The following is a 15235-nucleotide window of genomic DNA, read 5'->3' as shown; positions in this document are numbered from 1 at the left end:
GTGAGCGGCCGCGGTCACGTGGCCGGCGGAGGCTGCCCGAGGGGGGAGGAGGAGGCGGGGCTTCGCCGTCCGCCGCCCCCGGGGACTGTCGCGGTGCCTCCCCGCGGCCTCCCGCCCGCCGAGCGCCCCCCTGTGGGCTCCAGCCCCGCTGTGGTTGCGGCGCCGCGCAGCTCCGCCCGGGAAAGTGCGGGCCTCCCGTCCGGCTGGAGGCCGGGCGCCCCCTGCGTGACCCGGCGTGGCCTGGAGACGCGGAAGACGCGCCCCCGTTGTGGCGGCCTCGGACTGCTGTTAGCGCTCACACCTTTGATTGAACACCTAATGATGTGTCAAGGGACGTGCCGGGTACAAACGTCAGGAGACGAGCTCTCGGACCTCCAAGAGTTTGCAGTTTAGTTGGAAACAATGACAAAAGCTGGTACTTGAGAAAAAAAAAAAAAAAAAAAAAAAAACTATGATGAATGGATGAGTGTGGTGAGCATAGTTTGTGAATGTGGCATTAGTTTTTAAAGATTTTATTTATTGGGCAACCCCGGGTGGCTCAGCGGTTTAGCACCGCCTTCAGCCCAGGGCCTGATCCTGGAGACCCGGGATCGAGTCCCCACGTCGGGCTCCCTGCATGGAGCCTGCTTCTCCCTCTGCCTGTGTCTCTGCCTCTCTCTCTCTCTCTCTGTCTCTCATGAATAAATAAATAAAATCTTAAAAAAAAAAAAGCGAGGAAAGAATTACTAGAACAAAGAATTTATAGAGTCTCTGATACTGGCAAGGAAGTTGGTGTTAAGAAAGGGGTACAGGGAACAGTGGCATTATTTTTTTAAAGATTTTATTTATGAGAGAGACACAGAGAGAGAGAATGAAAATTACCTATTAAATTTGCAAATGTCAGTATTACATAGGCACTTAGAAGTATGACTCAAAAGTTCAGAAATAAGATCTAGGTTGGAAATAAAAACGTAGAAAATGCAAGCATACCGATTGTTTTTACATTTATGGAAATATCACTGAAGGATTGAATAGAAACAGAAACTACAATATTGCAAGGTCAGCAAGGTGAGGAGAAACTACCAAAAGGGGATGCAAAAGGAGCTTGCAGGGAGGAAGGAGAACCAAAAATAAGACACAACAATTGATCATTGGATTTGGCCACTTGACAGTCATTGATCACATAGACAAGGGAATTTTTGAAGTAGTGGGGGATGAAAGAATATATATATATATAAGACATATACATATAACATATATATAATATATAATATGTAATGATATATAATCATTAAGTAAAAAAAGAGAATTAGTGAAAATGAGCCGGTCGTGCTGCCTGTTTCAGGGGATGGGTTACTGGAAGGAGGGGGAGGGGTGGGTAGAAGGGATAATAAAAATGCTAGCATGAACCAGAACTGGATGTGTGTGTGTGTGTGTGTGTGTGTGTGTGTATCTATTTGGGATTGAGAGAAGGAATCCAAGAGTAGCAACACTAGAGCTGTTCCACAAAGAGCCATGCAAGGTTTTTTTTTTTAGCAGAATGGCAAGAATACACGATTTGTGTTTTTAGAAATTCAATCTGGCAGCACCACCCGATCCCCGCCCCCTTCTCGACCCACATTTCTGCGTGTCTCAAGGCTTTACAAAAAGGATTTTGAGGGTGACAGTCCTAGAGATCTAATTACAGCAAGGAGTACTAAGTATCAGGAAGATTAGAGGTGGCAAGGGCCTGCAAGAGGAAATATGGACAGAGCAAAGGAGACAGTAAGTATTTAAGAGGTGAAACAGGGATGTCTTTGTGAATGGCATACAAGGTCTGAAAGAAACGGAGTCAGTGTTTCCCAGGTATCTAGCATAGGCCTCAAATAGAGGTCGGAGTATTGGAGGAGAGGGGGGGAGAGCGTCAGAGGAGATTGATTAGTTTGGAGCTTGTGGCCTTTGAAATATCCGCACATGAGGTCTCCACTTTGCACCTCCGGTTCTCTCTTCAGTTCTAAAGAGCAGCACCCAGTCCAATGAAACAGTTTTGCCAAGATGTCTAACAATTGCATTTTCCCAATTACAGGGATCACTTCTCTGTCCTCGTTTTACTTCTCCTCCTCAGTTGATGCAGTTGACAGTCTCCTCCTTTATGGCCACTTGACGCTATCTTGACGCTATGTTTGCTTCGTTTTCCTCCTAGTCGACTAGCCTGTCATTTGCTGTCTCATTTATCAGCTCCTCTTTTTTTTTTTTTTTTTTTTTTTGATTTGCATCCTTAATGTTCAAGTGCTCCAAGACCCAGTCCTGGGCTCTCTTTTACTCATCCAGTCCCATAGCTTGAAAGATCATCAGTATTTCTGCTGTCCATTAGGTAGCCATCCCTGTGTGTGGCTATTGAGCACTTGAAGTGTGGCTACTAATTGAGATGTACTGTACGTATAAAATACACGCCAGCTTTCAAAAATTTTGTACGACAAAAAGAAAATATGATGTTGTTTTTTATCCTGATTGCATGTCAAAATGATACCATACATATATTGGGTCAAACAGGATATTACAATTAATTTTACCTGCTTTTAATGTGGCTGCTAGAAAATTTTAAATTGTGTATGTGGCTTACACACATACATACGTGTATATATGTATACAGAGAGAGAAAACGAAGTGGTGAAATGTTAACATTTAGGGGATCTGGGTTCCAGATATATGGAAAACCTTATACTAGTCTTTCAACTTTTCTGTGAGTCCTATTACGGTATGACCTATCGATAGTCAAGCAGATTGACTTTATAATTACCATGTAATGGAAAAACAAGAATGAGGGCATAGGTATAGACTATTACCTGGGACGCAACATAGTTAGATTGACCAGCCACTTTCATTGGTGTGACAATGTCTGCTGCCTCTGAAGCAAAGTTAGCCCATAGAAAAGAGACTAAGGTTCTCTTGAAAACCTTAAGTTAGTCTAGATTCAGCTTTCACCTGCCTTTACTATCTACCACTCCTCCAGAGGGCTGGGTGGCTTAGAACATTCCTCGTATTTCCATCCTATGCGGAAGCCAGGCTGAAAACCGCATTAGTCCTCTTCAGTGACTTCTTTCCCTCTGTGGCCCACATCCACCCCACCTCCCCACACCCCCACACTAGCAGTTTGAGTTTTCTAATGTGGGGCAAGAGTGAGGAGTATCTGGTTCTGCTTCGGATCCCAGACACAGTAATAAGTGAGCTTGATCTCTAAGAATGTAGAAGATTCAGGGGCCAGGGGAAGGGATTAAAGTAGTTAAGGCAAAACACAAAAATACTACCATATACAAAGACTTAGAAAGGGATACAAAAGCACATCAACTGCCATTCTATTTGGAAGATGTGCAAAGGAAAGCTTTGGAAGTCTGGTAAAAATAACTAGATTGATTTAAATCATGGGACTAAATAGTGTAGGATGAGATTACCCTTATATTTCAGAATTGAATTGGCAAAACTGGTAGCCCAGAAAATGGGAAGGTACCCACTAGGAGTTCTGGGGAGCATTGGCTAATTCATATAGTAATCATTCTTTAACTGTCTCCTTTAGTTTTTTCATTGTTTTATTTCGGGGGGAATTTTTTAACATTACCATCATGATCTGAGAATCTGTTTCTTCCATATATTTTGCCTGGTACCTTGCCTTTGACTGTCTCCAGTGTGGAGAAAGCTCTTCCCTCAACTCTCAACTCTGGGACTCAGGTAATGCTATTTTTTATTCCTTAACATTTCTCTCAAAACTATGTTTGCAATATTTCGAAATCCACTTGAATATCTGCTTCCTTTGCCCAGAATATAAAATTCACTCTTTTATAAAGAATTAGGTAGCGTGACATAAAGCTGAAATGATGTTTTTATTAGACATGATTTAAAAGTTGATTGAAATAGAAGTGATTTTTCAATAAGAAAAGATACTTAGTATATGACTTGGACTCATTGCACATTTCTGCACCTTAATTTTTCCATCAGCAAAAATCATATTTGTGACCTGCATACTTATTGGGTTGCCAAGGTGATTGTGAGATTTTTAAGAATGTTAATTTAATGTCTTCATATGGAAAGAATATGAATGATAGTGAGAAATAAATACTAGTCTTAATGTTTTCTAAATATGAAGTTTTGCATCTAAAATAATTAAAGCCAAAGAGCAGTCTTTATGGATCTGATCCTCTATGGCCAAACTTTTTTTATAAAGATCTAAAATAATGTTTGCATGCTCAGTAAATGATGCTTTTTATTATATAGAAAAATGCCTAAGAACCATTTAGATTTATTATATTCACCTCCAATAGAATAATTCTGTTGTTTTCCTCATTTGTTTATGGCAAATTTGAGTCCTGAAGAAGCAGAATAAATAATTCACTGGGGTTTCAATACAAATTAGTGAATAAACAAAAATTAGACCATAAATTGCTGTATGACCTACTTGAAAGAACTGGTTAAAAGAAGGAAAGAGATTGCAAAAGATATTATGTTAATATATATAACTATTCCACTGAATGAAAAAAATTATTAAAAATACAAAAAGTATAGACCTATTGGAAATATATGAGGCAATATGACAAAACAATAATAAAGAGATACAGAATAAAGAATTACAAGATGAGGATGAAAAGAAAAGAAAAGATTAACACCACCAAAACCAGCCCCTTGGGAAAAAAGCTTGAGAAAGTAAATATGAGCATGTTCCTAAAGAAACACAAGAGATTTCTTACTGGGAAAAGTAGGTACTGGGAAAGAGAGCTCTTACACCTCAGTGGTCAGAGCTGCTGACCCTTGGGTCTCAGTGAGACACGTAGAACCAAAATGTGTATGAGTGTAAAGTATAAGAGTAAATACATGTGTTTCTATTCATATGCAGACCCCCAGATTGGCACATCCTTATTATCTGTTTTGAAAACTAATTAAAGAGAAGGGGCCTGCCTCCAAAGATATGAAATTGGGATGTCAGGATGAGGAGAAAGGCTGGTAAATTGGAAACAAAGATAGGTACCATGCCCAAGATGAAATGCCATCTCAAATTTCCCTAAATTTCTATTGCCAGTGACTATATTTATGCCCTTCAGACTTCAGTTTTTAATAAAGATATGTTTGTCTTACTATGATAGTTTTTAATCTATGTATACATATGTATATATATATCTCAGTTTATTTCTATTTTTCTTTTTATGTGTCCAGCTATGTAGTCATCCATATGCCTACCTCTACCTGTACATTTATCTATTCATCTATCATGGTTATGGAAGTCTGTTTCATAGACTTGTGCACGTACTTATGAATAACATACTGAGGAAGAGAAAGAATGAAAAAAAAGAAAAAATAAAGCTATCAGAGGAACAGCCACAGGAAGTGTACATAGACACACCTTAACACAGATTTGTAGTTACTGCCGCAGCTCATTCTTTTCACCTGGTCTGTGATAATTTAAATGTTTTTCCTTTGCCCCTGGAACAAAGTGAAGCTTTGTCAGTAGACAGCACAGGAGAGACATCTTAGGCTGAAAGGCACATGCTCATTCCAGGGATAAGTGTGGGCAACCTTTTCAGTGCCCAGTTCCTACAGCGCAGGTGCAAGTATCAAGGAACCCACAGCTTAACAGAACAAGCAAATCTATAAAGTCATGAATATAACAAAGCTGTACAACAAAGATAACCTCTGAAATTTAAAGTGAGAAGAAAAATTAAAGGATGAGAAAAAAATTAAAACAACCAGCCCGTGGGAAGAATGACAACAGAAAGGGAAATGTGAGCACACCACTGCAGATGCGGAGCAGGTTTTATCATTTGGGAAGTAACAAGATCTTCTCCACTCTAAGCTTGAAATTTAATTTAAATCAACACACACCTACATCAAACAGATCATTGTAAAATCTTGGAGTCAACAAACTCACTGGACTCGGGTCCACCTGTTGCATCTATATTCAAGCATAATTTGTCTGTAAATACTGCAACATGGCAGAGTCAATGTGTGTTCAATGCAGACATCTAAACGTAAACACAATTTATTATCTGTTTTGGATCCCTATGAATGTTTGTATGTATCTACCTTTCTCTCTATTGAGAGAAGTGACCCGCCACACATAGAATCCATTAGTGAATATTTCCACAGGGCTGGCCCAGGGAAGACAAAGACTTAAAATGCCTTCCTCACCCATCTCTATGATCCCTGAGTCAGCACAAATTTCTAGTACTAAAGTTCAAACTATCTCCTGGATTAGGTCGAAAAACAACGTTAATATAGATGTCAATTATTAAAAGTTGTTTCTCTCTAACGACATATCCTGAAAAATCCTCCATATCCCTTCTTATAGATCTTATTCTTTTTTTATACCTGTGTAATACTATGTGTTATATATGTACTATAGTTTATTCAACCACTTTCCTATATTTGGGCATTTATTAAGCATTCAATATTTTGCAATTACAAATCATGTTGCATTGAATAATCTTTGCATATGTATTTTTATATTGCTGGAAGTTTCTGTTCAGGCTGACATGCAATTGCTGAGTCAAAGGATAAGGCCTATATGGTTTTGTTAGGTATTCCAAATTTCCTTTTAGAGGGGTTGTAATACTATTTGCTGTGAAAATACCTGTTTCCCACAGCCTCACCGAGAGACTGCATTGTCAAGCTTTTGAGATTTTGCCTATTTAGACTGGCATATGCAGCATAGATTTATAAAAAATAACAAAGAAATGTTTACAGTAGTGGATATAAATTTTTAAAGACAGAAATCATTGGCATTTGGATTGGCATATTCAGCTATTTAGAACATCTGTCTCCAGATGCTCTTTCTTTGTTATATCAGAGGTAAGCTCTCTCTCACATAAGCCAATAAAGCTGTTTGGCCAGTGGAGGTCACTCTAGTGCTACTTTAAAGGGTAGATTCTAGTACAGCCCTCTCAGTTCATATATCTTAGGACAATAACTCTTTAAAAATCCACTGCCTATGTTCACTAGGTAAACTAGGCAAGACTTTCCAAAGGATAAGTCTTTTAAAAAAAAAACCCAAGACCTGGAATGCCTGGGTGGCTCAGCGGTTGAGCGCCTGCCTTTGGCCCAGGGCATGATCCTGGAGTCCCAGGCTCGAGTTCTGCATCAGGCTCCCTTCATGGAGCCTGCTTCTCTTTCTGCCTATGTCTCTACCTCTCTCTCTCTCTCGAATAAATAAGTAAAATCTTTAAAAAATAAAAATAATAAAAAACCCAAGACTAATATGCTTAGCAGGAAAGAGCTTTCTGAAGGGCTAAAGAATAACAATTTAGCATATTCTGATTTAAACAGCATGTGGTAGTTTTGATCTGATAACAAAAGTTAGCTAAGTTCAAGACAAAAGTTATGGGCAATGAGAACTAAACTGCATTTCTGTCCCTGATGAAATGACCTACACAGATCCAGAAAAACTAGAGGGTGTCCTTACCTGTACTCAACAGACCCCTCTCCAGCCAAGGACAATGTCTTTTTCACTTACTACAGTTTCCAAACATAAAATGACAATGTCTTAGCTTACCTTCATAAAATTGATCCTGACATGAATTCCTAAGGCATTTTTGGGTTAAGAAAAATTGGCAAGGATGATCTTAAGGACCAGAGAATCCTTGCATTGATTACCTTGTGGACTAAAGGGAGACAGAGATCTTAGCAAACTTAAGAGTATTAAACTGTAGATCTTGAATATTCATTACTTCAAAAAGTAGGTAATTTTCAAATAAAAAAGAAGGTTGAGTTCACAGATTAGAGCTGTGTTATTTATCTTCAGTATCAGGCATGTTTGTTATCAAAATTAATCAAATGGCATATAGATTGTATTTTTGAATATTTTATCAGTAGAGTCCCAGCAGAAAAATGAGAACATAGGAGTAGGGTACATCAAAATAGGATATATCAAAAAAGGTCCTAAAAGTTTTAATAAATCCTACAAAACATTAGTTGAGAATAGCCAAACTCCCATTCTAGAATAAGCACAATATTCATTAAACATAACCACGATCAATAAACATGATACACACTGAGTTCTGATACCAACAGTTAAATCGCTCCTTACGATAACCTTCAGTCAAGTGTAGCTAAGGAATCATCTCCATTCTGAATTTCTTTCTTTGCACTGTGGAAGTTCTGCTACACATTGTCACCTGCTGGCTCAGTCCCTTTGGGGTCTTACAGCCTTTGTTCCAGTTGCTGGACTGTCCTGAGTTCTTGCTTATACTCTCGTCGCAAGGTCACCTGAAATGCAGTGTCACAAACGAATTCCCAGGATTATCCTCTTATTTCTACTCTGCTTGCTAAATGTCTGTTGCTAATCGTCTGTGGCCACAGGACTGGCTCATCTCATTGTGTGTGCGAGGCCCTGTGGCGTCAGTATGTTTCTGATTTGAGCATTCCAGGTTTCTGTCAATGGCTTCTCTGTTCTCCTCACAAGCAGTTATAGAAGGAGGGTTTTTCAAGTCTGCTCTGCAAGTATTGAGCTATTTTTTTTAAAGGTAAGATTAAACTGTATGGGTAGTAGAAGCTGACACGGAGCTTATAAGAATTGTCATTTTATTACCTTCCATTTCTTGAACAAGAATTTCACTAAGTCTACCTAGCAACCTTGAATTTAGGAGTTGAGCTGGTAAATCATTCACAACTGTTTGAGAGGAATAGTATTGTGCCTAGAACTTTTGAAATTTTTCAGAAGCTGAAATTGAAAATCAGCTAAGTGTTCCTGAAGAATCTACTGCCTTTCTAGTCTCCTGATGCATTTCAATGAGCAGGTTGAAGCAATCTGGGCATTCCATTTTTTCCTAATAAATATATATCTACCAACTATTTATACATACATAATAATATCAACTTCTTACTGTATTCCAAGCAGTTTTAAGCACTTCTCTGGTTTTATCTGACATAATTCTCACAACCCTGTGAGATAGATACTTTTATTATCCCCATGTTATAAATGATGAATTTCTAGTCATCATCAGAGAAATGCAAATTAAAACACAATGAAATAACATTTTACTCCTGTCAGAATGCCTGGAATCAAAAACACAAGAAATAACAAATGTTGGTGAAGATGTGGTAAAGAAAAGGAGCCCTCATGCACTATTGATGGGAATGCAAACTGGTGCAACCACTGTGGAAAACAGTATGGAGTTTTCTCAAAAAATTAAAAATAGAATTATTACACGACCCAGTAATTCCACTACTGGATATTTACCCAAAGAAAATGAAAACACTAGAATTTAAATAAAATTTTAAAAGAAAATGAAAACACTAATTCAAAAAGACATGCACCCCCATGTTTATTGCAGCATTATTTACAGTAGCCAAATAATATAAACAAGCCAAGTGTCTATCTACAAAATAAATGAAGAAAGAAGATGTGTTATACAATCAAATATTATTCAGCCATAAAAAAGAATGAAATCTTGCCGTTTGCAACATGGATGGACTGGAGAATACAATGCTAAATGAAATAAGTCAGAGAAATACCACATAACTTCATTTATATGTGGAAATTAAAGAAACAAAACAAATGAACAAAGTTTAAACAAAAGATAAAGAAACAGACTTTTTAAATACAGAGAAGAAACTGGTGGTTGCCAGAGGAGAGGTAGGTGGAGGAACTGATGGAAAAGACAAAGGAGTACACTTGAAACAGATTGAGAGTACACTTACTTTGATGAACACTGAGAAATACATCGAATTGTTGAAAAATTATATTGTACACCTGAACCTAATATAACTGTTAATTAAACTGGGATTTAAAAAAACATTTAAATGGTGAGTTTCTAGCTGTGGAAGTAGGAAAAGAAAAAAATGAGGAAACTGTAAGTAAGCCAGAAGTTCTGGAGAATATAGACAGTCTACCAAGAGCTGGCAGGATAGATGAGCCTACAATATACCCAGCTAGAATATCCCTCAGTAATGCAGCCTGATGAAGGAGCCTCTGTCCTGAGGAGAGAGAGCTAGAGGCTCACACTGGGTGCCCGTTCTATGGGAGAGGAAGCCTACTCTTGATCCTACTGATTAGTCTGGGCTAGTAAAGAGGTAAAACAAAAGAAAACAGTAAACCCTGGCAGGGCTTCCTGTGACCGGGACTTGAAAGCAGGGGGAGAGTAAAGACCTTATTTCTGTCTTTTATGGATAAGTCAGATTCTCCCTGGAGCTCTCGCTGCCCTGGGCCAGACTGCAGCTTAAAAAGGACTCTCCTGGAAGGCAAGGGCTCTCTAGGGGGAATAACGTACAAGTATTTCACCCTAGGGAAGGCAATGGGTAGCATGTGAAATGACTGGACAATAGTTCTATGTTCATGTTTTATTTCATGCCTTTCAGAGACTGGGAGAAGTGTCCCACCATATCCTCCATGGGCATGTATATTTTCCATACAAGCACGTCCAACTTCCAGCTTCACCTCTTTGCTTCAGGGCTGGCTATGGCCCCCAGGGTCCACTGGGCCTCTACACAGGGTGGGCTAAAAGTTCCAGACAATTAATACCAACTGTTGATTAAATATCACATCCCTCTTGCCACTTGAGTGGATAACTCTGAAGTGCATGTTCCCCGGGAAAAATTTTGTCCTGATTGCCTGCTCTGGCAACTTATTTAATAATATATCCTTTTAAGGGCCATCATTCCTTCCTTTCTTCATGTCTTCTGGGATCACCTCTGTTGGGGATCTTCAAGACTCCCTGACCCTAGGTTCAGTGATTCACTAAGAGGATTCACACAACTGAGTATATAGTCATATTCATGGATATGATTTATTACAGCTGAAGGACAAAAAGCAAAAAGAAAAGGTGCACAGGATAAAACCCAAAGGAAACTAGAAATGAGTTTTCAAAATTTCTCCTCCAGTAAATCACATAGGACGTTGTTTATTCCCACAGCAACAAGTTGTGACATGTTTGAAAAGCTGTTTACTAGGGAATCTCATTAGAGACTCAATGCCCAAAGTCTCTAATAAGAGTTGGTCCTATAGGCAGGCACCCTCTGCTTGGCAGGTGCCCAAATCCAAAAGGAAAAATAGGTGTTTAGCACAAACCACATTGTTTGCATGCAGTTTAGGCACAGTGGCCATTTTTTTTAGGAGTTTATTTATTTATTCATGAGAGACACACAGAGAAGCAGAGACACAGGTAGAGGGAGAAGCAGGCTCCATGCAAGGAACCTGATGTCGGACTCCATCCTGGATCCCAAGATCATGTCCTGAGCCAAAGGCAGACGCTCAACCACTGAGCCACCTAGGTGTCCCCAGTGAGCCATTCTTATAAGGGTTTTGGGAACTCTCTCAAAATTCAAGCTTCCTGAAGCCGGCCAAGTTCCAACCTTGCAAGCGGGCCTCAGGATAGCAATCTTAGTCCTGGCGTATTAATGCTTTTAGCCACATAGAAAATATCCCAAATAGATTTCTTGCCCTCAGATCTTTGTGTCAGGGTTCACTTAACCCAGACTAATCCTAGAGTATGATCCTCCTCTGAGATTACTGGCTAGTAATCATGTCAGAAGCTCAATATATTTGATTTTGAAACTTATTAATGTTTCACTCTTTTTAAAAAATGCTTTGGATTCATATACAATAATATTGCACACACCAAAAAGAACTGTGAATGTGATATAGTGGCTAAGTCTCTGTTCTGGGAGTTAGGGATATTGACTTCAGTCTTTTTATGCCTCACATAAGGATTGGCTAACATCAATGGATTTCACTTTGTTATTACCAATAATCCCTTCTTAATTTCTTTTTTTCATTCACTTGGGCTGTTATAACAAAATGCCATGGACTGAACAGCTTTACAAGTAACATAAAATTATTTCTTAAATTCCTAGAAGCTGGGAAGTCTAAGATCAAGGTACCAGCAGATCCAGTATTTGGTGGGAGTCCAGTTCCTGGTTCTTTTCACTATATCCTTTCATGGAAGAAGGGGCAAGGGAGTCCTCCTGGTTATCTTTTGTAAAAGTACTACTCCCATTAACGGGGAGTCTACCTTCCTGACCTGAGCACCTCCCCAAGGCTCTGCCTCCTACCATCATCACATTGGGAATTAGATTTCAACATATGAATTTTAGGGGAAAAGCAAACATTCAACCTATAGCAATTCCCTACTACCAGAAACCCCACATTTCTTTGATTTTTTTCTAAAAACTTTATTCTTTATTGAGGTATAATTTACATTCAGTAAAATTTATCCCTTGTCATTGTGTAAATCAATGATTCATGATAAATTTATACCACTATATAATCACACAACAATCTGGAGAAAATAGATGTCACCCCAAAAAGTTCCTTCATGGCCCATTACATTTAATCTTTTCCTCTACCTCTAACCCAAATACTAGACATTTATTGATCTGGTTTTTCCTTCATTGCAGTTTGCCTTTTCTAGATTTTCATGTGAATGAAATCCTAGAATATGTAGTCTATTTTGTCTGTCTTCTTTCACTTGACATAAGTCTCTTGAGATTCATTAATATTGTTGGGAGCATCAATAGTTTATTCCTTTTTGTTGCTGAGCAGTATTCCATTGAATGAATATAGGATGGTCTGTTTATCCATTCACCTGTTCATGAACACTTGAGTTTCTTCCAGTTTGGGCTATTATGAATAAAATTGCTAAAGACATCCATGGAAAAAACTTTGTAGAACATGTTTTTATTTTTCTTGAGTAAACACCAATGAGTAGGATTATTGAATTGTGTGGTACATGTATGTTTAACTTTTTAAGAGCTGCAGGACTAGTATGCAAACTAGCTGTGCTTTTTGCATTCCCAATAGAAATGTATGAGAAATACAGTTGTTTTACATCCTCATAGACACTGTATATTGTCAGATGTTCTTATTTTAGTTTTAGCCCTTCTATTGGATGGGTAACAATAGCTCATGGTAGTTTTACCTTATATTTCCCTGATGAGTATCCATGTTGATTGAACAACTTTTCGTGTGTTTATTTGATATGCATGTTATAAAACTTCTTTAGTGAGGTATCTTTTCAAATCTTTTCCCCATTTTTAAAAATTGAGTTGTGTTCCCAATATTGTAAGAGTTCTTTATTAATTTAGGATACAAGTCCTTTCATCAGATTATATTTTGTAAATAACATTTCCCAATCTGTAGCTTTCATTTATATTTTCTTAATGAAGTCTTTTTAAAAATAGCTTTGTAGAAATATAACTCACATATCCTACCATTCACCATTTAAAGTATACAAGTCAAGTGCTTGCCTCAGCAATCAGGCAACAAAAAGAAATAAAAGGCATTCAGATTGGCAAAGAAGAAGTCAAACTCTCCCTCTTAACAGATGACATGATACTGTACATAGAAAACCCAAAAGACTCCACCCGAAAATTGCTAGAACTCATACAGCAATTCGGCAGTGTGGCAGAATACAAAATCAATGCCCAGAAATCAGTGGCATTTCTCCACACTAACAATGAGACTGAAGAAAGAGAAATTAAGGAGTCAATCCCATTTACAATTGCACCCAACAGCATAAGATACCTAGGAATAAACCTAACCAAAGAGGTAAAGGATCTATACCCTAAGAACTACAGAACACTTCTGAAAGACATTGAGGAAGACACAAAGAGATGGAAAAATATTCCATGCTCATGGATTGGAAGAATTAATATTGTGAAAATGTCAATGTTACCCAGGGCAATTTACAAATTTAATGCAATCCCTATCAAAATACCATGGACTTTCTTCAGAAAATTGGAACAAATCATCTTGAGATTTGTGTGGAATCAGGGATCCCTGGGTAGTGCAGCGGTTTAGCGCCTGCCTTTGGCCCAGGGCGCGATCCTGGAGAGCCGGGATCGAATCCCAAGTCGGGCTCCCAGTGCATGGAGCCTGCTTCTCCCTCTGCCTGTGTCTCTGCCTCTCTCTCTCTCTCTCTCTCTCTATCATAAATAAATAAAAATTAAAAAAAAGGATTTGTGTGGAATCAGAAAAGACCCCAAATAGCCAGGGGAATATTAAAAAAGAAAACCATAGCTAGGGGCATCACAATGCCAGATTTCAGGTCGTACTAAAAGCTGTGGTCATCAAGACAGTGTGGTCCTGGCACAAAAACAGACACATAGATCAATGGAACAGAATAGAGAATCCAGAAGTGTATTCTCAACTCTATGGTCAACTAATATTCAACAAAGCAGGAAAGACTATCCACTGGAAAAAAAGACAGTCTCTTCAATAAATGGTGCTGGGAAAATTGGACAGCCACGTGCAGAAGAATGAAACTAGACCACTTCTTACACCATACACAAAGATAAACTCAAAATGGATGAAAGATCTAAATGTGAGAAGATTCCATCAAAATCCTAGAGTAGAACATAGGCAACACCCTTTTTGAACTTGGCCACAGTAACTTCTTGCAAGATATATCCATGAAGGCAAGAAAAACAAAAGCAAAAATGAGTTATTGGGACTTCATCAAGATTAAAAGCTTCTTCACAGGAAAAGAAACAGTCAAGAAAACTAAAAGACAACCTACAGAATGGGAGAAGATATTTGCAAATGACCTATCAGATAAAGGGCTAGTATCCTTTATCTATAAAGAACTTATTAAACTCAACAGCAAAGAAACAAACAATCCAATCATGAAATGGGCAAAAGACATGAACAGAAATTTCATCAAAGAAGGCAGACATGGCCAACAAGTACATGAGAAAATGCTCTGTATCACTGACCATCAGGGAAATACAAATCAAAACCACAATGAGATACCACCTCACACCCATGAGAATGGTGAAAATTAAGAAGACAGGAAACAATAAATGTTGGAGAGGATGTGGAGAAAGGGGAACCCTCTGCACTGTTGGTGGGAATGTGAACTGGTGCAGCCACTCTGGAAAACTGTGTGGAGGTTCCTCGAAGAGTTAAAAATAGACCTGCCCTACGACCCAGCAATTGCACTGCTGGGGATTTACCCCAAAGATACAGATGCAGTGAAATGCTGGAACACCTGTACCCCGATACTTCTAGCAGCAATGTCCACAATAGCCAAACTGTGGAAGGAGCCTCAGTGTCCATTGAAAGATGAATGGATAAAGCTGTGGTATATGTATACAATGGAATATTACTCAGCCATTAAAAATGAGAATACCCACCATTTGCTTTGACGTGGATGGAACTGGAGGGTGTTATGCTGAGTGAAATAAGTCAATCGGAGAAGGACAAACATTATATGGTCTCATTTATTTGGGGAATATAAAAATTAGTGAAAGGGCATAAAGGGGAAAGGAGAGAAAATAAGTGAAAATATCAGTGAGGGTG

At 38.6% G+C, this 15235-nt stretch overlaps 1 long non-coding RNA gene across 3 annotated transcripts; it reads left to right on the top strand.

Moving 5' to 3' along the window:
* The first annotated feature begins 61 nt into the window (after nucleotides 1–61).
* On the top strand, nucleotides 62–10987 carry LOC140622217 (uncharacterized). 3 transcript variants are annotated; one of them, XR_012021964.1, is made up of 4 exons: nucleotides 62–415; nucleotides 1516–1743; nucleotides 3642–3684; nucleotides 5161–10987. It is a non-coding gene; the product is annotated as an uncharacterized lncRNA (long non-coding RNA). The 3 variants fall into 3 exon arrangements; XR_012021963.1 differs by having other exon boundaries at nucleotides 63–415; nucleotides 1550–1743; XR_012021961.1 differs by having other exon boundaries at nucleotides 63–415; nucleotides 1519–1743.
* Nucleotides 10988–15235: the final 4248 nt, after the last annotated feature.

Source organism: Canis lupus, chromosome 31 (assembly GCF_048164855.1).
Source record: "Canis lupus baileyi chromosome 31, mCanLup2.hap1, whole genome shotgun sequence".
NCBI lineage: Eukaryota > Metazoa > Chordata > Mammalia > Carnivora > Canidae > Canis > Canis lupus.
Note: the sequence above shows the minus strand (reverse complement) of the source record. Positions and strands in the feature narration are given on the sequence as shown.